Source organism: Suricata suricatta, chromosome 9 (genome assembly GCF_006229205.1).
Source record: "Suricata suricatta isolate VVHF042 chromosome 9, meerkat_22Aug2017_6uvM2_HiC, whole genome shotgun sequence".
NCBI lineage: Eukaryota > Metazoa > Chordata > Mammalia > Carnivora > Herpestidae > Suricata > Suricata suricatta.
The window spans coordinates 54265564-54291795 of record NC_043708.1 but is presented as its reverse complement, the minus strand read 5'-3'; the positions used below and the strand labels follow the sequence as shown (position 1 = coordinate 54291795).

The following is a 26232-nucleotide window of genomic DNA, read 5'->3' as shown; positions in this document are numbered from 1 at the left end:
CGGGGCGCTGTGTGCAGCGGCGCGCAGGGAGTCGGCCGGCGTGTGCAGAGCGGCCCGAACTGAGCACCCGTGTGTGCGCGCGCGTGTGTGCGTGTGTTTGCGCGTGTTTTCCTTCTTCCCTAGAGGATGTGAATGGCTTCGCAGCTGGCTGCTCCCTTAGGATTCTTGACTGTGGAGCTCTGGGCTGTGAGCACAACCCACCCGTATAATCCATTTTGCACGGTCGGTTTATATCAAGAGAAAAAAAGCGCAACCGGACGGGGGTGGGGCCGACCAAGGAAACCTTCTGGAAAGACACACACACATTCACAAGAGAGAGGAAGAATGAAAGACCTGGGAAGATTTTTATAACCTTCTTGCTGACCCTTCCGTTTTCGGAAAAGATTCTGGATCTTTTCTACCTTTTGAAATCATCTTGGCCTCTATTTTTTTCTTTTCTTTTCGTAAGCCGCTCTTCAACTAGCTGCGTGTGTGTGTGTGTGTGTGTGTGTGTGTGTGTGTGTGTGTACGCGCGCACGCGTCTCTCTCATGCATCTGCCTGTCTTTTATCCAACTGCCCAGAAGCAAATGTTGTTAACTCGTCGGTGCCCCCTCGATGCTCAGGTTCTTGAAGAGCAGGGAGGACGCCCAGACCCGTTTCCCCGGCTGGATTCGGAACCGCTGACTGGCTGTGGACCCATGTGTGTGGATCGCTTTGCCCAGAGGCTTGGAAAGCGCCAGTACTAACTTGCCTCCAGGTACATCACAAGGTCACCAGAGGGTCTTGTAGCCGTCTTGTTTCCGTGCATCTAGACCTCCCTGTCTTGGCCAGAAGGATATTTATGTTTCGGTCCACATCATCTGAAGCCAAAAGTTCAGCCCTTCGAGCTGGGTTCTGTACAAACAAGGTAACAAGGATTGCTTTTCAAACTGCTTAACGAAATCCCTGACTCTTCCTCGGCCCTTTCCCGGCTCTCCCCTCTCCACCAAAATGTCACCAGCACTTGAATTGCGTGGATTTGGGTTGGAGGAGAACTTGAAGGAAACGTGATCTAAACCACTCTCTCTTCTGCCTGTGGTCCGGTGGGCATCAAAGCTGATCGTGAGAAGGACCAGTCCCCTCCCAGCTTCTCCCTCCCCGAGCCGTGTTGGATGTGCGTGTGCAAGAGTGAAGGCGAGTGCGCGCGCGCCTGTATGCGAGTGTGTGAGAGTGTGTGTGATTGAGTGTGTGTGTGCGTGCGCGGCCGCCCTGCCTCTGCCCGCTCCCCGGGCGCAGAAACGCGGGTTTCATGGGGCGATCTCCGCGGATCCCCCACCCAGCGCGACCTGCGGGCAGCGGCGGCAGTGGCAGGAGCCGCCTTTCGGACTCCCTAGGATGCGGGTGCTGAGCTATGGCAAAGGGCAGCAAAGTGACGAGCGAGACCCGCGTACGACTGTGAAAGCCACCTGGAGCCACCTTGCCGGGATTGTACCTGCGGGCAGAAAGTCCTCCTACGACCGTCTTTTCCTCTAGAGGCACCAGGTAACAAGCAAACGACTACCCGCCTCACCCAGTTTCCTTCTGATCTTGTTTCTAGTGTCTTATCTGCATTGCAGGCTACTTTACTTATTAATGTTTCGAAAATCATCAGGAAGGGCTGAATATCCAAGGGCGCTCTGTAATGTTGTAATATAATTTCTAGTAGGTGGGATATAAATCTATACCTGAGCACTTAATCTAGCAGTGAAAGCTAAGGGAATATGGATCCGCTCCACCCTAAGTGATGATATTGGAAAGGTAGGCATGTTGAACCTGTCTGAAGATGCCAGAGATTAGAATTCCCTGTTTCCTTCAGGCTATGGTTGCCACGGACCATTTGGTATCCAACCCTCCCCAGGCTGTTGAGTGTGAGAGGGTGTTTGGTTTCCACCCATCATTTCAGGCAAGGATCGTTTTGACCCTTCTCTACCACTGGTGCCAGGTTGTTTTCCTTTCCTTATTGTGGAGGAGCTTGCCAGAACCTTTAGTAGTTGTAAATGACACATCTGGAGACTTTATTCTGAAATGGAGTTTTCTTGGAACTTGCTTTGCATGAAAGGGAATTTATTGTCACCGGCGTGTGTGCTGAGATACGGTATTGAACTGCCAGCGTTTGTTTCTATGTAGCAGAATAGATCCATGAAAGAAGTCATCTTTATAGCTAGAGGAGCCAGGCTAAAACCATAACCACCACCCCAATACAGTCCCCAGCTGTATTGTCTCAGTTGTGGAGGTTGGGTACGCGTGGTTTGTGTGGTTCTTTTTGGTTTGCTTGTTTCTGTATAATATGTATTTTGAGCATTTTTGCCAGTGCATTGATTTACAAGAAATAGGGTGGATTTGCGACTACCTAATTAACATACTGGGTCTGATAACGTTATAACGGAGATTCCCAGGGCTGGCAGAGTCAGAACATTTAGTGAACTTCCAAAGCCCCTTACCCTTGCACCTTATTTCTCTCACTCCCTTTTTTTGCATCACCTCTGCGTCCCCTACAAAAATGTCACCCTCTTCTCGAGAGCATTCGGATTACCAAGATAAAGCACTTCCAAAGTAGTCTCATCAATGTTTTATTCCATAGTGAAGGCGGTCTGAATAATTCAGCTAAGGAGTGCTCGTTTGTCTCCAGCCTTCGGTAGCCGCCTGCTGGGTGCACCCAGCGGAGGATTTGGCCCGGAGGGGCGCCCGGCGCCCTGCTGTAGGAGGCAGCGACTGGAGATGCGCGGAAGGTTTCTCTTTGCTACAGCCGCTTAGAAAGTGTAGGGGCGCTGCCTCTTTTCCTGCGCTTGCTGCGTTTCTATAGATATCCATATGATGGCATTTGCAGACTACAAGCTGGCCACTAGCTGGATGCTCTCGCGGTCCCTGCGCGTTGATGTCCCTGACTGCTCTGGAGTCTGGGCTCGGCTGCTGCTGCAGCCCTCGCAGGCTGGTGGTGCTACAAGGCCGTAAATGCAGCGTGCTTGGGGGCTGGGCTCCGCCACTGCCGCTGCCAGGCCCTGGTCGACACTTTTTGGGGAGGGGCTGGAGAGCTCAGCGGGCTCCCAGGCAGACAGCGGGCGCAGCATGGCTGAGGTGGCGGCCTGGGTGTGAGAGGAAGGAGGGAGAGAGAGACGCGTGGAGGGCAGTGAGGTCCTGCCTGACTGACTGCGCCTGCAGTCCTCCACCCCCTTGTAAATGAATATTCAAGAACACAGGAAAGCTGGCTGAAGAAAAAAAAAAAAAAGCCTTGAGACTCAAATATTGCATGATTTCTCAGGATTCAAAACCCGAAACTAAGTGTGCTTTTCCTAGATTTCCATTTCTTCCTGTCTCTTCTCTCTCCTCTCCTCTGGCTTGCCTGGATTTAATTAGGTCATTTATACTCCTGTTTTATCTCCAGTTGAAATACCACTGAGAAGACAACTTCTTCTCCCCCCACTGCTACCCTCAAGCCCAGTAAACATGAGGGTGGTGAGGGCCATGCTTTAGATAGATTTGCTCTGATAAGTTCCAGCTCTAGGGAGAACTAAGAAAGGATATAGACGGTAACTCGACTTTAACAGAAAGGCAGGTCCACACTCTCCTCTCTGAAGACTCAGAAAGAAAAGGTTACTGCCTGAATGAAAACTAAAAATAAGTGGGAATTTGGGAGGAATTAGGTGGGGGGGATTCTTTTCTTTTATCTTCTTTTTTAAGTTAACTTCTACATATTTCCCCCATCACTCAGAAAATTCTGGACAGAAAATTGCATACTAAAAATCTGACAAAGACACTCCTTTGTCCCCCAAATCTCTCCAGAATATTATTACAACAGAAACTATACCATACTCATAATATTTGTTAGCAAAAGGCATACCTTTTTAGAGGGTACCCAAGGAAGAAGAAATGCGGGTGCAGAATATCAGTAACTGGGAAAATAATGGGCTTTCTCTATCTCCTTTCTCATTTCACCTCTCTCTGGCCTTTTCTCACTAAGAATTCACTATTCTGCAGGTTAAGTCTTGCCTTTGTGCCCTCACTGTGAGGTGTTTAGAAGTCTAAACATGGATTACTGTGTGATTCATGTTTCAAAACACCATTCATTGGTACAGACTGGAGTTAGGTGGAATGTCAAAACCAAATCGACCTCCTAGTACAGAGTTTCATGTATAGAAGTTACTTAAAAATGGAGATTTCTCTCTCCCTTCCCTTCTCCCTTGTTTGGAGTGACAGAGAGGTACACACCAGTTAGTTTGAACATCTGAGTCCACTGACCTTGTACTTACATAGAGCTGGCTTGTCTCACTAATGGGTTAAGACTGTCAGGTGTAATAGGAAATTTTGCAGCAAAATGTTCTTCCTTTTAAGCTCCCTTATGTTTACCAGCAAGAGGGCCAGAACACTAGGAAAGTCAGTGCACACATGGGAACAGATGTAAGCATGTAAGCAGGTGCAAAGAAGTTGCCACTTGACTCCTGTCCCCCAGACCATTTCTTTTAGTCACTTTTCCTTTTTGAGAGGAGAATGACCTTGGCCAACATCACTCTTCTGTGCTTCACACACCTCTTCCCCTTTTCAGACATGTGATGTATATATGAACACACACACACACACACACACACACACACACACATGCATATCTACTTCAGTTTTGAAATAAGAGACTTTTGTTCTTGAGTGATTTGGGAGGGGTTCATTAAGATATATCTTTGACTAATAGCAGCCAAAGATGATTCTTTTTTCTTTTTCCTCATGAGTGGATAGCAAGAGCTTTAGTCACTTGAAAGAAAATTGTCCCACCTATATCCCCTCTTCCATTATTTTTGTCTCCTCTGTCATTAAATGCATCCTTGGTGTTAAAGTATTATCTGCCTATGGCGTTGGCCTTTGAATGACCATCGTATGTTATATCTGCTTTTCATCTTTTCATGAATGACTATTCCCTTTTATTCATTGAAACAGTGTTCTGTTTCCTCTTGCTGGTTAAAGCACTTTAGGCTTGATAGTTTTGCTGAGTTTTCTAGCTGGTGAAATTAGGATCTCGCTTTCTGCTGATACTATCGCTGTGTTGTTCTGTGTTTGGGGTGAGATGCTTGCAGCTATCCAGCAGTGTCCCTGCCTCTGCATAAAACTACCATGTGATGAGCTCTATGTCATATCTCTTCAGTTATTTTAAGAATAAAAATGACAATAAATAAGACTACAGATAAATATGTGTCAATTTTGAGGTTGGAGAAAGCAAGCTACTTAAAACTTTCTAATAGCTGAACTGGCTAGTTTGTTAACTCATTCCAGTGATTCTTATTTTTCATTTACTTAGAATTATAACATATTGGCATTACTTTCATAGTTTTGTGTATAGGGTAATCAGTTCTAAGTTTTATGCTTTATTGAAGAATAAATATAGGAATTTAGGCCTCTGAATAGATAGGACACATGACTAACAGGTAATTTTGCTAAATCATTCCACAGACACACATGTGTAGAGCTCTGCCTTGTTCAGTAAACCTTGAAAGTGAGGCTGCGTATTATATTTCTACAGCCCACATTGTTATTCCTGTGGCATCCTTCAATCATTGAGAACTATTTAAAACCCAAGGCAGTATAATTTGTCCATTACATGGTATGTGCATGGTGAAATTAAGAAGAATTATGTTTATCAGTATTGAAGCTATTCTGGTTAGAAGTGAACCATTTTTGTTATGCCCTATCAACATAAATTGTGTGTTTTTATGAAAACTCCAGTTTCATGTAAGTATCACAAGAGATAGAAATACAATACTTTAATTCATAGATGGCTAATGCCATTTTAGAACTTTTCATCCTAGTGTTCTGATACATACTGTTCTGACAGAATGCTTTTCATTGAACTATGACATAATTTAATACTAATTATGAAGATGGTTAACAAGTGATAGAAAATTATAATGAAATTACATGGTTATATAAATGCAGTATGATTTTATTGATACCAAGTAAACCACATGAAAAGCCTTTATTATTAAACTACAAGCTATATCAGTAAGATTTCTCAGAATCTGGCTTTGAGGGGTCTATGCTTATAAAGTTACAAACTAGGTCACATTAGGAAGAAAATGCAAATTGATCAATTTGAGTCTTCCTAGGTAATATATACCTTTTTATAGAAGAAATCTGCCTAAACTTAAACCTCATGCTATTCTTCATTTCTTTATGGGACCATATATGCAAGTTATTGCTTTAAAAAACCTTCCCATGAAATATTTTGAATTTCATGTTGTGAAGAACAATTGCAGCATTACCATTAGATATTGCATTGACTTTAGATTCTATGGCGAAAAGGCTCTAGAAAGAAGTCATAAGATAAATGCATGAAGTTATAGTGTGGCTCTTTTTTCCCAACCCTGGAAGCAGTTTCTGAATTCTTGGAAAAAGAATGCAAGAAAACGCTAATTAGTTCAATAGAACTAGTGTACTTAATCTGGGATAGAAGCCAAAGCAGGATTGTTTATATTACTGTATTTTTACTTTGCCCTGTGCAGCTCTTTTGAGGAAATTCTAGAGACCTGAAAGTTGCATATCAGTCGCTGTCTCCATTCCATCCCCCATGTTGACTTCTCATTTCCTGCCTTAAAGTAGATTTTTCACAAATCCTGGTGGTGTTGCTTCCAAAGTGATTGGATATTTGCATTGTAGTGATTTATTAGTGGGAACATACCAACTCTGTTAATGGAAACTAACTTTCTCATATTCTGGAAGTACTAGCTGTGGTGTTTTCTTAGCAATTGGCTCTCTTTGTTATTTTTTCATGGTACGTAGGTTATTCAATGATTTCTGTGCATTTGTTTTATTAGTGTTAATGCACTTATATAGCAACATTAAGACGCATATGATTTGCATGGCGATACTGAACACTTACAGAGCAGTACATATACTTTTTTCGACATGGAGAGATACTGTTATAGCACTAATATTCACAGATATTTTAATTTAAAATGCCTCATTTAATAGGAATGTGCCTACCTTAACACTGAAATTTAAGGGTTATTTATAGGAACTATCTAGGATATTTGCCATGTATTGACTGTTCAAATGTCAGGCACTTTAACAACATATAACTAGACATTGGATCCTGACCTCATGGAACTTACTTCCTTAGTAACAGGAAGAATGTAAACAAATACATAGGCCGGAAAGTTAACTGATATTTTTTATTCTATTTTGATATTTTATACTCTGCAGGAAAGGAAATTTGGAAATTGCTACTGTGTTTTGTGGAGGTTGATACTGTGCAATGGATAGAAGCATGAACTTTGAGATTTCACAAACCTGTGTTTCAGGCTTACGTAACTTCTCTGAGTCTTAGTGTTATCACCTGTAAAGTGAAACTAATGATAAAAGACATTCAGCTGCTATCATCGCCAAAATCATTGCCATTATCATTATCATTTCATCATTAGCTATCATGAGGGGAAAGGAAAAAACTAAAGATGTAGTAATTGAATTATGTCAAAGCCTATGCTTGGGGTCGTAGACCCTCAGGATTCCAGGGAATGCTAAAGCTTATTTAAACCAAGAGCCACACAGTCCACTGTCTTCAGAGACCAAGCACATGTAAAGCAGGAAACCTGGCTGGGTTTAAGAAGTTATAGGTTGGATCTCTGGAACTCTGGTGAGTGCATGATTTACACAGGACGTTCAAATTTAAATTCATTTTAACCCCTGATGGGTCTGGCATTATAAAACTTCTGAGTTATTCTGACATCTATTCAAATTTAAAGTTTCTCCAAATCATCCTTGCCAAGTGGTCATTTTGACAAAACTTGAGCACCTGTGATTCTAAAATCACTCCACCTAAACCAGATTATTCCATTTTTGTATAGGCATATCATAAAATTTATTTTTGGAGTTGAGCCAACTATCTGACATGCTTAGCTTCTAATTAATTTTAAGAAGGCGGGGCACACAATAAGTCCAGTTCCCAGTGGCAGTACCTCAACTGTTTAAACTGAGTTCCTTGAGATCCTCACACCATGATTGCTCTGCTTATGATTAAACATAAGTAGGCCTAAACTCATTTGGGACAGTTTTCTATGTGTCCTAAGTACAAGCCTTTTTACCTTTTATACTCAATAAATGTTATCTATCGTAAGTTTTTATCACCGCTCTTTTCTCGGCGGGCCCCAGTTTGTTTGTCTCACTTTACAGTGAAGTGTGACACCAGCTTCGCAAACCACGTGGCATGACTCGCGTAGCTTTGAGCAGAGCCATTCTTTTCTTGATGTTGGAACAGAGAAAGCAGACACGTGCTGTAACTGTCCACCCAGCACTCAGGTTGCATTTACTATTTTTTTTATTTAAAAAAATTTTTTTAATGTTTTATTTATTTTTGATACAGAGAGAGACAGAGCATGAGAGCGGGAGGGGCAGAGAGAGGAGGAGACACAGAACTGGAAGCAGGCTCCAGGCTCTGAGCTAGCTGTCAGCACAGAGCCTGATGCGGGGCTCGAACCCACGAACGTGAGATCTGACCTGAGCCGAAGTCGGAGGCTTAACCGACTGAGCCACCCAGGCGCCCCTCATGTTGCATTTACTATTTGATCAATGCCTTCTCTCCTTTTGAGACGGAACAAGGCATTGTGGTCCTTAACATATACCTCTAAGATCTACAACTCATCAATCCAAGTTCTGTTGGCAGATTAAAATTATTTGCCATTCTAAGCCTAGGAACTTATAAAGATGTCTGAGATCACATTCTCAACATTCACATCCTGTGATTTGCTCATAATGGTTAAATTACTTAATTCTTTTCCACTAAATATTGAGAGAAAAAAGTAAGTTATAAATTATAGTGGTGTTCATAATGTACATGAAAAACAATGAAATGGAGCAAAGTAAGACTAGTGGATTTTCATCTCATCCCGAAGTGATGGAAGGATCTAGCTCTCTGATCTACAGAAGAGTAACTCAAGGCCCACTGTTTACTTTAACAAACATTTATTCATCATTCAGTGCATGCTCCCCAATTCTAAGTAACTTTTTTTTTTGAGACACAAAAGCCAAAATGGCATAGGGGGCACCTGGGTGTCTTAGTTGGTTAGGCATCTGGCTCTTTTTTTTTTTTTTCATTTTATTAATTTGAGAGAGGGTGAGAGAGAGAGAGTGCTGAGCAGGGGTGAGGGGCAGAGGGAGACAGAAAGAATCTTAAGCAGGTTTTTCGCTCAGAATGGAGCCCAACCTCAAAACCCTGGGATCATGACCTGAGCCAAGATCAAGATTCAGATGCTCAAACAACTGAGTCACCCAGGCATCCAACTCTTGATCTCAGCTCAGCTCTCAATATCAGGGTTGCGAGTTTAAGCCTTGCCGGAAGTCCGATTAAAAAAACAAAGGCCACTATGGGGAAACTGCAATCTAGAATGAGAAACAAACACTCTCTCAGAGCAGCAACCATAGTCTTCTGTCAGTCTTGATAAGTTTACATTTTTGCCTCTTAATTTACCATTAAACCTAGGTGATACTGATTTCTAGAATATTTACTAAGTCAGTTTGTGTTACCTCCTCCATATCTGAAAAAGATTAAGGATTAGGCTTCCAACAGTTTTTCTGGCCTTCGTATGAGGTCACCTGATTTCTACTAAGGGGAAATAATATGAATACAGAAGGAAATGACGGTAAAATTCTCTTTCTCTTGTATCCATACAGAATGACTCTTAGTTATCAACATTCTCCATATTATAGAAATGTTATCTTTTTGGACACCCTGTTTAAAAATGGTTCTTTTACTTTTTTTTAACATTTATGTATTTTTGAGAGACAGAGCAGGAGTGGGGGATGGGCAGAGAGAGGAGACACAGAATCCATCCAGCAGGCTCCAGACTCTGGGCTGTCAGCACAGAACCATAAGATCATGACCTGAGCTGAAGTCAGATGCTTAACCGGCCACCCAGACACCCCTAAAATTGTTTCTTTTAAAATTTTACTTATTTTTCTTATTTTTTTAAAAAGATTTTTATTTTATTTTTGAGAAAGAGAGACAGAGAATGAGCAGGGGAGGGACAGAAAGAGAGGGAGACACAGAATCTGAAGCAGGCTCCAGGCTTTGAGCTATCAGCACAGAGCCTGACCCGGGGCTCAAACTCGTGAACACAAGATCATGATCTGAGCTGAAATTGGACACTTAACCAAGCCACCCCGGCGCCCCTAAAATTGTACTTTTTAAAAAGTGTTTATTTATTTATTTTGAGAGACAGAGAAGATGCGTGAGTGGAGGAGTGGCAGAGAGAGAGGAAGAGAGGGAATCCCAAACAGGCTCCATGCTCAGCTCAGAGCCCTGTGTTGGGCTTGATTTCACGAGTTGGCCGCTTAACTGACTGAGCCAACCAGATTCTGTAAAAGTTTTAATTTTAATGTGAATGGTAATAGTTATTAAAATTGACACATCAATTCTAAATATGGTTAACCTTTTCTTAAAGAGTTGAGGTCTTTGTTGTATACATTAGTGATGCCAGAAATCCCTCACGGACCAATCCATATCATATTTAAGGCAGTTCGTAGAAATATGAAATTTTCCCCAGCTTCTTTTCTTTTCTGTGTATGATTTTTCTTTTTCCTTGCTCTCATAGGGCAAACTTTTTCAGTGGATGTGTTTGCTTTTTTAACTTACTAATAGGAACTTATTAACAAAAGGCAAGATTGTTAGTTATCTTTGTGAACTAAGAACCTGAAGATAAGTAACCTTCTAAGACCTCCTAGGCTAAGGAAAGCACGTGAGTTTTCCCTCATGTAATTTATGTGGAAAGTACTTAAAAATGCTAATGTATCTTGGATAAGAAATATATTAGGTGATGATGATGATCATAAGCACATTTTCTGAGAATATCTATGCCAGGTACTATTGGTTTTCACTTTCTTCTAATACATACAATAATCCTACAGCTAAGGCTTGAATTATTCCCTTTTTTTATTTGTCCATGATCAGAAGACTAATAGATGATAGGGCTAAAATTTAAACCCAAATATTTCTGATTCTAAAGAATATAAATTTTCTTCTTCCTCTTAAAGCTGTTGTCTGCTGAGTGTTACATAAGTGTGTTTTTAACCTCCTTCAAGGATGATGGCCATCCTCTGAATATGCACGTTATTCTTAATTTCTTTCCTTTCTGATACTTTGTGGTTTACCCTATTTTATATTTGGAAGTTTATGAAAGACTTTATGGTTATCCATTAGAGGATTTGGTAGCTCTTTGTATGGAGAAATGTTTGAGCCTGGCTCTGGGATTTAAGTATATCCTAACATTTTTTCCCTAAACCAGATTGTGTGATTTTGGGTGACTTAGTCTTTCTAATTCCTAATTTCCATCTACAAAAGGGTCTTTCAAGCTACTGTGAACTTTCTGGTGTTTCTTAAGTAATTAATAAGTAATTGCTCCCTGTAGCGCTTTTCCTAGTACAGAAGAATCAGAGAATTCTATAAATGTTAGTTAGGATCAGATGTAACTTGGAGATCATTAATGATCGTTCATCATTAAAATGTTTGTATTTGTCTAATTGTGCTCTGCACTCCACCTACCTCTTATTCCCGTTACTATGTCATTTGTGCTGTTGTTGCTGTCATTAATAAGTGCTTCAGTCTTTACCCCTAGTTACCTCCTTCCTTTGAGACAGGGCCAGAAAGACAGTCAAATAACAAACTCATTGTATCATCTTGAATCCAGATTTCTATGCTGTTATTTCAATGACAGAGGGGCTGATAGTCAGCCAAAATCAGATGCTTAGTTTTTGGCAGAACAGACCATTTCTAGATTAAGCCCTGTGGTGTGTTCCCATCTGTGATTTACTTTCTTACTTCCTCTGGTGGACTCAGTATGGCGACAAACTCATTACAGGTATTCCTGTCAAGAATAGATGTCTGTTTGCCTTCCCCTTGCATCTTGGCTGCTCTGGCAACTAGCTTTGAACGGTAGGTGTGGCAGAAGTAATATGCCATAACTTCCAAGCTGTGTCCTCAGAGATCATACAGCCATCCCTCTTGCCCTCCTGAAAAAAATGTTAACCTCGTGTGAAGAAGCCCATGTTCTCCCGCTGGAGACAAGGGGCCCAGCTGACCGCCTGCACAGGAGGGAAGGCATGTGAAGGAGGCCTCTTTGTAGCATCCGGATACAATTGGGCTTCCAGGTAACTATAGTCACATGAGTGACCCCTTGTGAGACCAGCAGAAGAACCAGCCCAAGTTGATAAGGTACAGATCATGAACAAATAAAACGGTTCTTACTCTAAGCCACTAAGTCGTGGGGTGGAAATAAATAGCTAAGACATGCTTCGGGGTGATGGGATGCAGCCGGCCATCATGCCTGTTCTGAGAGACAGCCCTGTCTCCCCTTCTTATCCTTTCAACAAATATTTGTTAAATACCTACTAGAGCTAGGCACGCCGCCCCCATCTATGGATTCCTGGACTTTGGAAGAGGAATATATTCATTTTTTAAACTTGTGGAAGTAATTTGCTGATTCCTCAAATGCCTCAGATTTCCTTTTCCTAAGGTGTTTCCTAACATGGCTGAATGTACACGGAGATTAGTTTTGATTTGCCTGTTTACTGTTGTACCCACTTTTCACAGCACTAGACAAGCTTCTCTGAAAGGGCTGTCCTCTTATGCTAGGGATCGTGTCATTCACCTCAAGTCCAAAGGAGAATTGGTCTTTGTTTCTCAAAGTTGCATTTTGAGCTTGGTTTGGTTCAGAGGGACAGCTTGCCAATTCTCCAAGATTTTATTTTGCCTTCTAATTATGTTTCAACGATTCATATTTACTATTCATTTCTTCTGCAAATTGAATCTAGATTGCACAATTACTTTATTCTGGGACTTTGTACACTCTCATTTTATTTAATGATGCTCTCATTTATGTATCAAATTACTCTACAGGCATTTGACATACTGTTACAGGTATAATAGGGTGCAGGGTGTAGGCCATGGGGCAGGATAATTATCGTGGCTTCATAACTTTTCTGATTACTGTTTACTTATAAAAAATACATAGTTATGAAATGAATTCAGTCAAATTAAGTGTTTTTACTTTTAGTAAAAGAGATACATTTGTGAGGGGGTGCATGGCATTGCAAATCATGTTCATCTAAATATTTTCTGTAAGAGTGTTGTGCAATGGATTTGAAAGTCTCCCTGGACTATATCAGAGATGAACTATTTTATTTAAGTTTTCTTATTGCCATTTCTTTCTGCGATTTTAGAGTTTAATATGAGGTAGGTAATATATATATTGTGCTAATATCTTGAAGTTTCTACTAATGAATTCTTTTTTAAATATTTATTTATTTTTGAGAGAGATAGAGAGAGAGAGAGAGATCACACAAGCTGGGAAAAGGGAGACAGAGGATCCAAACCAAGCTCTGCTCTGTGAGCACAGAGCTGGACATGGGGCTCAAACTCACCAATCATGAGATCGTGACCCTAGCTGAAATCAAGAGTTGGATGCTTAACCAACTGAGCCACCCAAGCATCCGATCTAGTGAATTCTAAAATAACCAAGTACATATTCCATCTGCTGCAAGTTGTGATGTACATAAAACTTTATTTTCTTAGCATGATATGTATCAATTTCCAGGATCCCATCTGCAAACTCCAGAGTGCCTACGGTGTCTTACCCAGCATGTCCCTTCATCGGTCACCAACATAATTTTCCCTCTATCCTTCTGAGTTCTTTCCTAAAGCCGCCCTGTAATAAAAGTACAGATTAACAGGAGAAAACAGAAATTTAACAGCATGTATGCTTCCTGTATACATAGAGATACCCAGGAAAACTGAGTATCTCCCCTAAATGGCCCAAGACATCGCCTTAAATACCATCTCCAGCTTAAAAAAAAACAAAAGATTTTGATGGAGAGGGGAAGCCAGTTATAAGAGATTTTCAGGCAAAACACAGTAATAATTGTTATGGAGCATGACTGTTACACAGTCTGTGCCTCTGCTTTGGATAAGAGTTTGTAGACATTTAGTTGTCCTCTTCTAGTACAGAGAGGAAGACACCTTCACAAATGGAGACTTCTTTTACAAATGTGAATGTCTGTCACAACAGGGTAACTTCTACTTGGTTTTTAGACCCTTTCTTGTTGTCTGCTATTTCTCGAAAGTAATCAACCTAAATAATGTTTATGCCAAAGAGACATATTTTGGGGTGGCAAATTCTCCCTTCACTGCCTTAGGATTTCTTAGCAAGTTTCATTATTTCAGAGAAACAAATCAAAAGTCGTTGAGCCATAGTCTGACTGTAAAATCTTTAACATGAATGACTCTAGTGGCACCCGGCTGGCTGGGTTGGCTGAGCATGCAACGCTTGATCTTGGGGTTGTGGGTCCCAGCCCCACACGGGATGTAGACATTACTTGAAATGAAACCTTTAATAAGTAAATAAAAATTAATAAAATGAATGGCTCTAATAGAATTTAGCTACAAAGGAAATCGCATCTGTCTCTTCATCATGGAGAATTGAATAGCACCTTTAATATTTATGTAAGGCAGGCTTCATTTTATTATAATAAAAGAGGAAGAGGCTCTTCATCCACACACACAGACTTGTTTATTTTTATCAAATACTAAATCATTATTAAATGCATGCTATATATTGGACTGCTAGCAATTATCACACTTTAAGAGAAGATTGTGAATACATTCTAGGCTAAATGGTTGTGGAAAAATAATCACCTTTTCTTCATTTTAAAAAACTATGCAGTAAAATTATAAGAAAATGACAATGACTGAATTTAAACAATACTTTTTAAAAGTAGCACGTAGCTTCTTTTTCTTTTTCTCTATGTAAAACAGAGATCATACAAATGCTGCCTAATTGTTGCTTTTGCATTCGTTCTCATGGTCAGTTTTTCAGCCTTCTGAAGTGTAGCATTCTCCATTGTGACTTACTCATTTCTTACATTTCTTAGAGTCATACTTTTTTTTTGTTTTGAGAGGAAGAAGTCTGTATTTTCTGATGAACGTCCTTTCTAATTTTCTACCATAATTTTAATGTAGGCAGTAATCATGAACTGAGTTTTAGCTGGGATACGCCTTCATTTTGTACTGACTTTTCGGTAAGCTTTCAGCCAAAAGGAGGTAAGAAACCCCTGGCACGGGGTGAGCTGGGTCAGGTTGAGAGCCGCTACCTCGGCATAGGGTCAGCTCAGCTGTTAAAGTCAGTCTTCCTCTTCCTAAAGGCTCATTGCTGTTCCCTCAGGACTATAGCATTCCTACAGTTATTGAAGAAAGAAACTTCCTTTGTCAAAAAAATTTATATTTTATTATTATTAAAAGACAGACAGAGACAAAGCATGGGCATGGAGGGTCAGAGAAAGGGGAGACAGAATCTGAAGCAGTCTCTAAGCTCTGAGCTGTCAGCACAGAGCCCAGTGTGGGGCTCCAACTCACAAACCATGAGATCATGCCCTGAGCCGAAGTTGGACGCTTAACCAGCTGAGCCACCCAGGCGCCCCAAGAAAGAAACTTCCATTTGACAAATAAAATTAATGCCTGTGGAAATTTTGAAAAATGGCTGTGTGTTTGAGTTCCTATTAAGTGACACATCAGAAAAGTAACCAAACATACCTGTGTTTTTTAGGGACCTCAACTATAGCGCAGTTACTGATGTATGGACCCACTATTAAATGGTTTTAATAATGAATTTTCAGTGTCTTTGCTTAAAAAAGACAGTAGCTCTGACTCTTTAGCCTTAATGGTAACTGTAGGCAATATCTACTTATATTTCTTTTTTTTAAGATTTTATTTTTAAGTGATCTCTGTGCCCAATGTGAGGCTTGAACTCACAATCCTGAGCTCCTCACATGCTCCACTGACTGAGCCAGCCAGGTGCTCCCAGTAGCGACTCATGTTTCTATTCGATTTTCATTACTCAAGGATCCTTAAGGTATCATTCATTCTTTAGGAGCTGGATATTTGCCTTTACTTTAGTTTATTTCAATATAGTAGAGATAGAAACATCCTTTTCATAGTCAGTTTTTGGCCAGCGTACCCTAAAATTTACTAATTATAGTGAAATCACAACTCCGCATTCTTCATTGAGAAGAATCTGGTGGCAGCCTGGGAGGAAAATAATGTAGTGTGGTTAGCCAGTGTTCCTATTTCCTCTAGTGTAATGTGACTAGTTTAATCAATTACAGATGCGGCAGTAAGTTCCTGAATTACCGAAAAGGAAAGGTTTCCTGGCTACTATATATACAGTATTTTAATAGCAAATACTTTGAGCTTCAGCTATCCAAGGTTTGAAATAATTTTGTTGGGGAGCAAGATTTTCTGTCCTCTTCTAGATCTTTCTAGCTGGATTGAAAATCAAAATGACATGAGACAGATTAACAGGAGAAAATAAAATTTAATATTGTATATACAAGGAATCTAAATAGACATGGAAATTCCAAAGACAGCCTGGCAAAATAGGTATATATGTCATTCTGAACTAAAGGGAAGGAGTAGGAGTCTGGAACCTCAAAGGGAAGGAACGCAGCTCACAGAGAACTCATAAGAAGGGCTGATGTTAATAATTAGATGTTTTCCTTGCCATGCAGGTGGGTCATGCAGATAACAATTATCTTTGGTAATAACCATTATTCTGGGAAAGACCCCCAATTTAGATTCTTCTATGTAGTTCAAGGACGGACATAGATTTCTCTTGAGTCTTCAGAGTCTGCCTTCAGGTCAAATAGTCCATATGCTGAAGTGGCATATTTTGAGCAGATCTCAAAAAGAAAAGCATATTTTGTATGTCTTTTAAAGTGTAGTCCAAGACAGTGCACTTTCAGTCAGTCAGTGTGGACTGCAATGTGAACGACTGGTTAGTTTCCCTGCAGTCAGTCCTTTCGTAGAAGTATCATTGCTATTATTTAATTAAAATCAACAATAGATTGTTCCAAATTGTGAACAAAGAGAATGTAATATAATACCATATCATTTGCAACCTCTTCAGATGATTCTACAGAGAGGAAAAACATTGAGCTGGAAGGTTATCAGCAAAAATAGAATATAGCAAGAGATATAAAAATAGCACTCTCCTCCCTGTCTTTTTCAATATGAGTCCAACACTCATTGTAGGATTCCGCATGAAATCTGCAAAGTGCTGAGAGACTCACTTTTAATTGAGGTAACCCTGAGCTTTTTGAAGTGTAACCAGTGACAGACTAAAGTGACATTTTGAAGAAGCACTGATTGAATCATGAAATACTGTTACTCTACAACACTGCTGGAAACCTTATTTGGAGTATAGAGTCTAACTAAAGAAAGAACAAAGCAAAAACACAGGAACAAATAATGGAATCATGATACATTTTTATATTGGTTCTCTCACAGTTCACACATACACAAAGACATAATTTTCTTTTTCCATTCTTTTGTCTTTTGTTTGAATCAGTAAAGAATGTCCCTCTTGATTCTTTCTTCCTTTTTTCTTTGTCTTAGTTCTAAAAATTGACTAATTGCAGATAAAAGATCTTAATTACCACTTAATCAGTTGCCAGTTTAATTTTTAATGAACTCTCAGGATATACTTTTTGCTAGTGTTTGCCTTCATATTTTCCTAAGATATACATTACTGTATTACCTTCATCATGATTAAGTGATGGATATTTATTGCTACATGAATGAATCAGAGAGGAGAGTACAATTGCAGCATGCTTTCATTACAGAGTACTTCAGCGTTGTTAAAGGATCACAGTATGGCTTTGAAACTTATCTCATGGAAACAGCTATGCAGGTTACGTGTACCTTACAAGAAAGTTTATTGCAGTGTGATTTGTAATAGCAAAAACATATTTTACAAAACATTGTACAGCCTGAGTATTCATCAATAACGGGCAGGTTTCTTCATGGAATATTGTGTTCCTCTTTAAATAACTGAAATAGATCTATATTTGTTGATGAAGCTGTCCAAAATATATGGTTACATAAGAATAGAAGTTATGGTGGCTATAATGTTATCCTCTTTTGCATAAAAATTAATACATACATATACTCAGATACACATAAATGCATCTTTATGAATTAGCATTCCTTGGAAGGATGCATTCCCACAAAAATGTAGATGGTGGTTTCCTCTGGGCGGGAGGGTCAAATGATTTTCAATTATATCCTTATAGAGAGCTTGAAACTTTTTTACTTTTACATGCAATAATTTGTAATAATAAAAAGCTTAAATATAGGGCTTAAATGGTCATTTTGTTACAGATCAAATAAAATTAAAAATGAATATTCTAAATAATGAAAGACCTCTATGTGCTAGATGTTATAATATTACATAAGTCAACACAAATATGAATGACATTTACAAATTTATTTTTTATAAATGAATTGCAGAAATTTTGCGACCAGGCTTATCTAGAATACTGTTTGCACCGTCTAAAACAAACTATATGTCTGCCTCATAGAGGGAAGTTCCTTAACAATATGAAATAACAAACATGCTAAATTGTTTTAGAGTTAGTTTCTGCTTTGTCTTATAGTGCAACTTTGTAAAGGGAAAGCATCTATAAAACATAAAATTTAATTTAATCTAGGATAATAGGAGAAAGACAAATACCATATGATTTCATTCATATGGGGACTTTAAGAAACAAAACAGATGAACATAGGGGAAGGGAAAAAAGAGAGAGAGGGAAGAAAACCATAAGAGACTCTTAACTGTAGGGGACAAACTGAAGGTTGTTGGAAGGGAGGGGGGTGGGGATGGGCTTAATGGGTGATGGGTATTAAGGAGGGAACTTGGTATAATAAGCACTGGTGTTACATGTAAGTGATGAATAACTAAATTCCACACCTGAAACCGATTTTACAACATATGTTAACTGACAAGAATTTAAGTAAAGAATTGAAATTTAATTCAAGCAATAGGAAAATTTGACTTTCATGCAAAGGATGCTTCATTCTGGATTTTATTTAAGTTCACAGATTTATATTTCTGGAGATAGGAATTTTGAGTTTTTTGTGTTTGCATCAGACTGCAGCACAATGTTTGCCATATAGATGAAAGATTGGATCATTAAATTAAAAAAAAGATTTAACTATTTTTTCTAGAATCTTAATGTAAAATGAAGATAAAATTATGTTTTCTAACATTCTCCAACATATTAACAGACTAAATAAAACAAGACAGAAATATATATGAGATCCTGCTAGACAAGTCTAGAAAATTGGAGGAAAAAATACCACGAAATTCCACATTAACAGAGATAATAGTATTATTTGAATTTTGTACAAAACTAACTTTTGGGGGCACCTGGATGACTCAGTTGATTGAGTGTCGACTTTGGCTCAGGTCATGATCTCATGGTCCCTGGATATGAGCCCTGAGTCAGGCTCTGTGCTGACTGCTAGCTCAGAGCCTGGGGCCTGCTTCGGATTCTGTGTCTCCCTTCCTCGCTGACCCTCCCCTGTTCACGCTCTGTCTCTCAAAAATAAATAAATGTAAAACAACAACAGTTAACAACAACAAAAGGGTTAGTTTTCACTCCACATTTAACTTTCACAGCCAAATTCTAAGGAAATTAATTTCTTGAAATTTATTTTCCACTTTTTCATTCAGATATATGTAATTAACATACCAATTAACATACCCTTAAGTCACCCTTTTGAAGTGTACCTTATAGTGAGTTTTAATATAGTCATAATATTGTGCTAACACTACCACTGTCTAATTCCAGAACTTTTAAAAAACGTTTTTAATTTATTTTTGAGAGAGAGAGAAAGAGGGGCAGAGAGACAGGGAGAGAAAGAATCCCAAGCAGGCTTTGCACTGTCACAGCCGAGCCCGATGGGGGCTTGAACTCATGAACTTTGAGATCATGACCTGAGCCCAAATCAAGTCAGATGCTTAACTGACTGAGCTGCCCATGCGCCCCTAATTCCAAAAATTTTTTAAAATTTCTCCCCAAAGAAACTCGACATCTATTAGCAATCATTCCCTATTTCCCTTCCTCAGGAGGCTAAATTTTGGGGGGAGCAAAAACAAGAAAAAGAAAATAAGTACACCAAAAGCAAACTTGGGCTTTTTTAAAGAATTAATTTTCCCAAAGGCCTTTCTTAATCTTTCAGATAAGTAAACCAATTCTTTTGACACATTCTTGTAGACTTTTTTCCAGTTACCCAGTTTTGTTCTGTGAGATCCTCATTTGCCTATACATTTGATTCTAGTAGTTTCTCCACATCCTTTCACTGATTTCACAAAATACTATTTTTTACAAGTGAAATTGCAGTTTACTATAGATATGCACTGTTTGTAATGAAAGCGTAATTATAAAGAAACTGGCAACATGGTAAAAAATGTAGCTCTGTCTATATTGATCTATCTGACCACCTACCTATACTGGTGTTAAGTGGAAAGAGATTTGAATGGGGCTAGTTCTATAAGTGAATAGTTGTCTTATAGGGATACTTTTTTGCTGCTTGAAACAATCTTAAAATTTCAGTGACTAGAGGAAAGGATACTTTAGCCCCTTTGTATATATATATCACTTGAAATTATATATATATATATATATATATATACATATATATATTTCCCCCTATTTTGAGAGAAACACTGAAATATACTTAAAGTTTCCATTTATTCAATTGATGATTGTGCATGCTATATATTAGGAATTGATTTTATTTATTACAGTTAAGAAAATTAATATTTTTTTAGTATTTAGCCTTCTAGGACGTAGTGACATTTGACTGATAACTTATTTCAACACTGCTGACTTAATATTTCATTGCACCGAAGGTCTAGGCACTATGCAGAGACTCTTCCATCCAGAGTGACGCTTATCTGGCCTCTCAATTCTGAGTTCTTGAATGCTGACTATATTTTAAGTTTCTTTTATACTTCAGTTCTCCTTAAGAATATTTACTTTTTCCTCCACTAAGTGTCAGTGAAACCATTTATCAGAGTAGATAAAAGAAGACAGTTCTAAGCTGGCTCTCTTTTTCTGTGGTAGGGTACTGTATCTTTAATTTACAGATTTGTTTATTCAACAAATATTTATTGATAACATTCCATTTGTACCAGGAATAGATCTAAACATCCAACATTAGATAAGAGAGATAGGATTGTTGCCCTTGTGAAATGGACATAGTAGCAGGGAGAAAGATACTTGGGAATTCATGGATTCAGGCTGTTGAGCACCGATTAAGTATCTGACTCTGGTGTTGGCATTAGAAAAATAGAGTTGCTCTGCCTGTGTGGGAACTTATGACACGAGAAGCCCAGTGTGCTCTTGGAGTGAGCAAGGTGGGGTCCCATCTGTCCGCCTCACCTTCTTCTGGGTCTCCTGGCAGCCCATGTACACATGGATGAATGGTAGTGCGTGCGTGTTGGTCTAGCTTGTTCTGTCTGGGCTGCTGTTCTGTCTCCTGTAAATTCTCATTTGATCTGTGAAGATTTAAAATTCAAATGTTAGGCTAGATTCATCACCTGCTGTTTTTTTTTTTAAAAACAGTATTTGAGATTATATGTATATGTGCATGTGTGTATGTGTGTATAATGCTATGTGTTTCTATATTCACACACACAAAAAAATACTTTCTGTAGTTATTTATGAAGTATAAGGGCTTCCCTACTTTGCTTTCTATTTTAGATAATTTACTCTGCTCTGGCTCAAGTGCCAGCTTGAAAATTTGTTTAAAGAGTGTTTCCTGTTAATCAAAAACGCATTATGTTTGATTTCCATTTACTGTTGTTTCCTATATTATACCATCAGATAAATTGTCCAACAACAACTGGAGCCTGAAATTTACTGTTCAGTCAATCAACTTTGAGCTCACTTATTTGTGGGTTCCCCTTCCCTGCTGTTTTATGGCCTTGAAGGAATTCACTACTACTTATTTGTTAAAATAATTATTCTTTTACTTTTTCTTCAACATAATCAGGTACTCAGAGGCTCCTACACATTACTCACATTTTACTTCTCTGGATGGGATTTCTAATCGATTAGTCAGTACACGAGAACAGAACTTTGTCCAAGCATTACTGGAGCATTTGCAGGTCTCGCTAGCTACTTTATGTTTCTGTCATTGACTCTACTCTTTGTTTTCCCTTCCTTTTGTTTGTTTCACAAACAAAAAAAATGAGTATCATTTTCTCGTCATCCTCAAATTATTTATTCACCAGGGTTTCCAGAATGTCCTTTTCAGGAAGGCTTCTCTGATGCCTCAAAGTTGAAGCTGTTGTCACACACCCTTGTTGCCATCCTGCTCTCATGGCATATGTCCTGGAGAGGCTCCAGGTGGTTCTCGGTGTTTCCGTGCAAATGTAATGTCATGGCCATTCTGTATCAGAGCATTTATTTTTTTAATCACAGCACTTACACATTCTACTTAAATTGTTTTTTTATCTTTCTTTCCACCTTTTCTAAACAGACTCTGATGTCTTTGAGGGCATGATATACTTAACATATTTAAAATTTTCTTTTTATCCAAATGCCTAGAAGAGTGAATTCTTGAAATGAATCACTCATTTATGGGTAAGGCAGTAATGGTGACACAAAACACAGGCAACAGTTTTCTCAAAAATTCTCCCCAAGTTTGTTGGTATTAAGCTAAAGATTTGCTATACAATAATATTTGAAGACGTTTTCTCAAAAAAAAAAAAAAAACCTGGGAAAAACTATGAAGGACCTTTGAACACATCCTGAATAAAACAACAGAAAAAATTTCCTCTGAGTTGAGCCAGTTTAAAGCAATGACTTCTTTCAGATATATAACTATCGTTTTTGAATGGGTTGTTAGAACATGTAAATTTAGCAAATACTGTAAATGTTTATCATTTCAAAGTTGTAATTTGAATTATTGATCCTTTTCAGGGATTTCTGAAGGCTCTTTTTGAGAAATGCATGACTTTAGAATAGATCTCTTTCTTGGATTATAATATTGTCGTTTGTTTGAGTCCATATTATTTTCTCAGAACACAGAAAGTCTAGTACCATATTGCACATGATAGCACAATATAATTTCATATGTATGTATGCTCTATGCTATATAATAATATAGTACATAGCTGTCATTTACTTGTTGCTAATTCAGATGTATGATAATAAAATAGTGAGAAGATTCTCATTTCTTTGGTAGCATTACTATTTTGCATCACATACTTTTGAGAGGACATTAGTGGAAACATACAATTTTATTTTACAGTAGCATAGTTTAATCATATAAGACATATGATTGCTATAATCATGAGGCATGAATTTGTCTAGTCAGGTTTTCTTTGATCATTTAAAAAATCCTTTATTTCAATTAGATATATTTATATTCTTAGTATTTTTCCTTTGGTATTTTTGTTAGTTCTTTACCATTTTGTTTCTTTCTTTTATTCTTAATTTATTGACCTTAACTGGAAGACTTCCAAATTACAATCTGACTGTCTCTTCTGAATTATTAGCGTGAGCCAGGTTGCAGGGGTTTATGTAAAGTTCTGGACTCTACTTCTACTCTTCCCTCTTTTAATTTATACTTACAGTCCTGCAAGATACGTCTTCCTAAGGTGCTTCACTCATGTAATTTTCCTAATCAAAATCCTCCAGAGGTTTCCCATGGCTTATTAAATTAAATTCAGACTTGTTCTCTGACATTCATCACCCTCCAAACCCCAGTAAGATCCGGCTTCCGGTCTCAACTATCAGTACTCCTCTGTTCATACTATATACAGCAGTAAAACTGAATTGTTTCGTTTGCACAGATTCTACTGTCTTTTATTTTGCTCCTTATATTTCTTTGGGCTTATTCCTGAAATACCTGCTTTCAGATCATTTCTGACTGTTCAAATTCAACTGATTATTCAGAAAAACCTATTTCAGAAACCTATGTCTTAAGAACATCTCCTGATTTGATTATTCAACACATTTATCTGTCAGGCATTAGTCAAAAGCACAATGAATGAAACAGTTAAGAGCCTTAAGCCTAATTTATTTATTGCCTAACAGCTTGGCCTAGTAAATAAACTCTTATATAAATAAATTAGGAAATAAAAATATAAAATATTAAGCACTGATAAATGCTATGAAGGAAAATATTGGAAGTGCCATAAGAGTGTGTAATCAGAGGTAGAGGGCTGATATATTATTAAGGGTGATCAGGCATATGTCCCTCTTAGGAGGGGACATTTTTCAGAGAGACCTAAATGAGCAGAGGACTAAGTCATGGAGATATCCAGAAGGCTTGAGACTGAAGCAAGAATGAGTTCAAGACGTCTCTGGCAGCAGCAAGCTTGCTGTGTGTACAAAATAGCCATCAGGCACTGGTGGCTAAAGATGAGTAAGTGAGCAAGAGAGTCACTAAAGGGGTTAGTAAGTCCTATGAGCCAGCACAAGGATTTTGACTTTTAATCTAAAGGATAGTAATTCAAGGAGGCTTTTGAGTGGAGCATTGACATGAGCTCATTATTAAAAAGGATTACTTTGGTTGCTGCGGTTGGAATAGACTGCAAGGTCACAGAGGGAACATAGGGGAGCACAAAAGGCTGTAGAGATCAAGATTTGATGGTGGCTTGAACTCATATTTTGGTGTTGGAAGTGACCAGATTATAAGGGTTGATTTTGTGAAATAAGGAAGTATGTTTGAAAGGAGGGTAAGAAATCACACACAAAATATCAGGACCATTTTGTAGACTCTTTCTTCCTCTTGAAAGCTGCCATTACTTTCTTATTTTTAATAGTAATATCTTGTGCAAGGTTCTTTACTAAACTACAGACTTCCATTATTTCTATTTAAGCCTCATAACAACCCAAAGGAGTGTCGGCATTAAATATTATTGTTACATTTTTATATATGAGGTACTTGGGAAGACAGGGAGTTTGAATTATGAGAAAATATTCTATGTATCTAACTTCTTGTATTCTTAGAGAAGGAAAAAAACAGCTAGGAATAAATATACCACATTGTTAATAATGGTAGAAAATAAATCATTTTTCTCTTATTTATATTTATCTACATCCCTTTTAAGACTAGATATTGATTTTCCTTTACTTATTTTGAAATTCCTGTATTTAGATAAATAAGGATATTGCTTTTGTAATCTAATAAGTGTAAATGTGAAAGTCATGATTTTCTAAACTCACTTTACTGGACTTTTAAATCTTATAATAATTGACAAAGTATAGGGTTTTATACTCAGACTTGGTTTCAAATTCTGTCACCTTGGGCAAATAATTCAGCCTCTCTGAACTTCATTGTTTTATCTGTACACTGAAACTAATAATCCCAAGGTTTCAGGCTTGTTTTCAGGTTGCAAGTGGATAACGAAATGGGTTAGGCACAATACCTGAAACAATAAAGTACAACAAAATCATCACTATTATTATTATGTTCATGATATGTAGATTTTTAAATTTAATTACTCAATAGATAAGACAAAGGATACAATATCATAATATATATAAAATAATACAGCTGAAATCGGTATCTAGTTAATTGATATGAAAATGAATTTCAACTAAGAACTTTGTTTAATTTTTCAATGTTTAAATATCCCAGTGTCATGCCTTGGTTATAGGCTCTCATATTACTTTCAAGGATGAAATTTATTTTCTCTTTAAATGTTGAAAAATATTTAACATATATTGATTTTCTTCATTTTAAAATGCTTTCATAAGTACTTTTAGGTAGATTTGAATAATTAAATCAATGAAGGGCCACATTTAGATACAGCTTTAGTGTGGGCCAGTGCTCCTTAGTGAAGAATTCTGCTGACATTTGTTGCAAACACACTGGGTGTTAGTTCACTATGTGTATAGGTTTTAGGATCAGGTGCAATTCCATAAAAACATTGCAAGTATGACATTATGTATGCAACACCATGAGTGTAAATTAAGATATTTCTTTATACTTATAGATGTTTAAAAACAGCAGACAAAATGTTCTCTGCAATTTTTGTAAATGTTGCCTTCTATAGTTAAGAATTTTTTTTAATGTTTATTTTGAGAGACAGAGCATGAGCAGGGGAGAGAGAGGGAGACAGAATCTAAAGCAGGCTCCAGGCTCTAGCTGTCAGCACAGAGCCCAATGCAGGGCTTGAACCCACAAACCCTGAAATCATGACCTGAGCCGAAGTTGGACGCTTAACCAACTGAGCCACCCAGGCGCCCCAAGAATTTTTAACATCATAAAATGAAAGTACTTAAATGAAGTTGGTGTGTGCACCCCTAAAATAATGATGTAGACCCTATCTTTCTAATATGTGTGTGTTTGTAAATTTTCCATGCCTTATGTCTAGCAATCCAAGTGAACAGCTGTTAGGTGTCAATTAATG

General features: G+C 38.3%; 1 protein-coding gene across 4 annotated transcripts in view; it reads left to right on the top strand.

Annotated features, from left to right (window-relative positions):
• The first annotated feature begins 137 nt into the window (after positions 1-137).
• LRFN5 (leucine rich repeat and fibronectin type III domain containing 5) overlaps positions 138-26232 on the top strand; it is a 251407-nt gene continuing 225312 nt past the window's right edge. For 2 of the 4 annotated variants that reach the window (XR_003913599.1, XM_029952656.1), the window contains exon 1: positions 138-1501. The gene's annotated coding sequence lies outside the window, so the exon portion shown is untranslated. The remainder of the gene's footprint in view (positions 1502-26232) is intronic. The other 2 variants (XM_029952654.1, XM_029952653.1) reach the window with 1 other exon arrangement.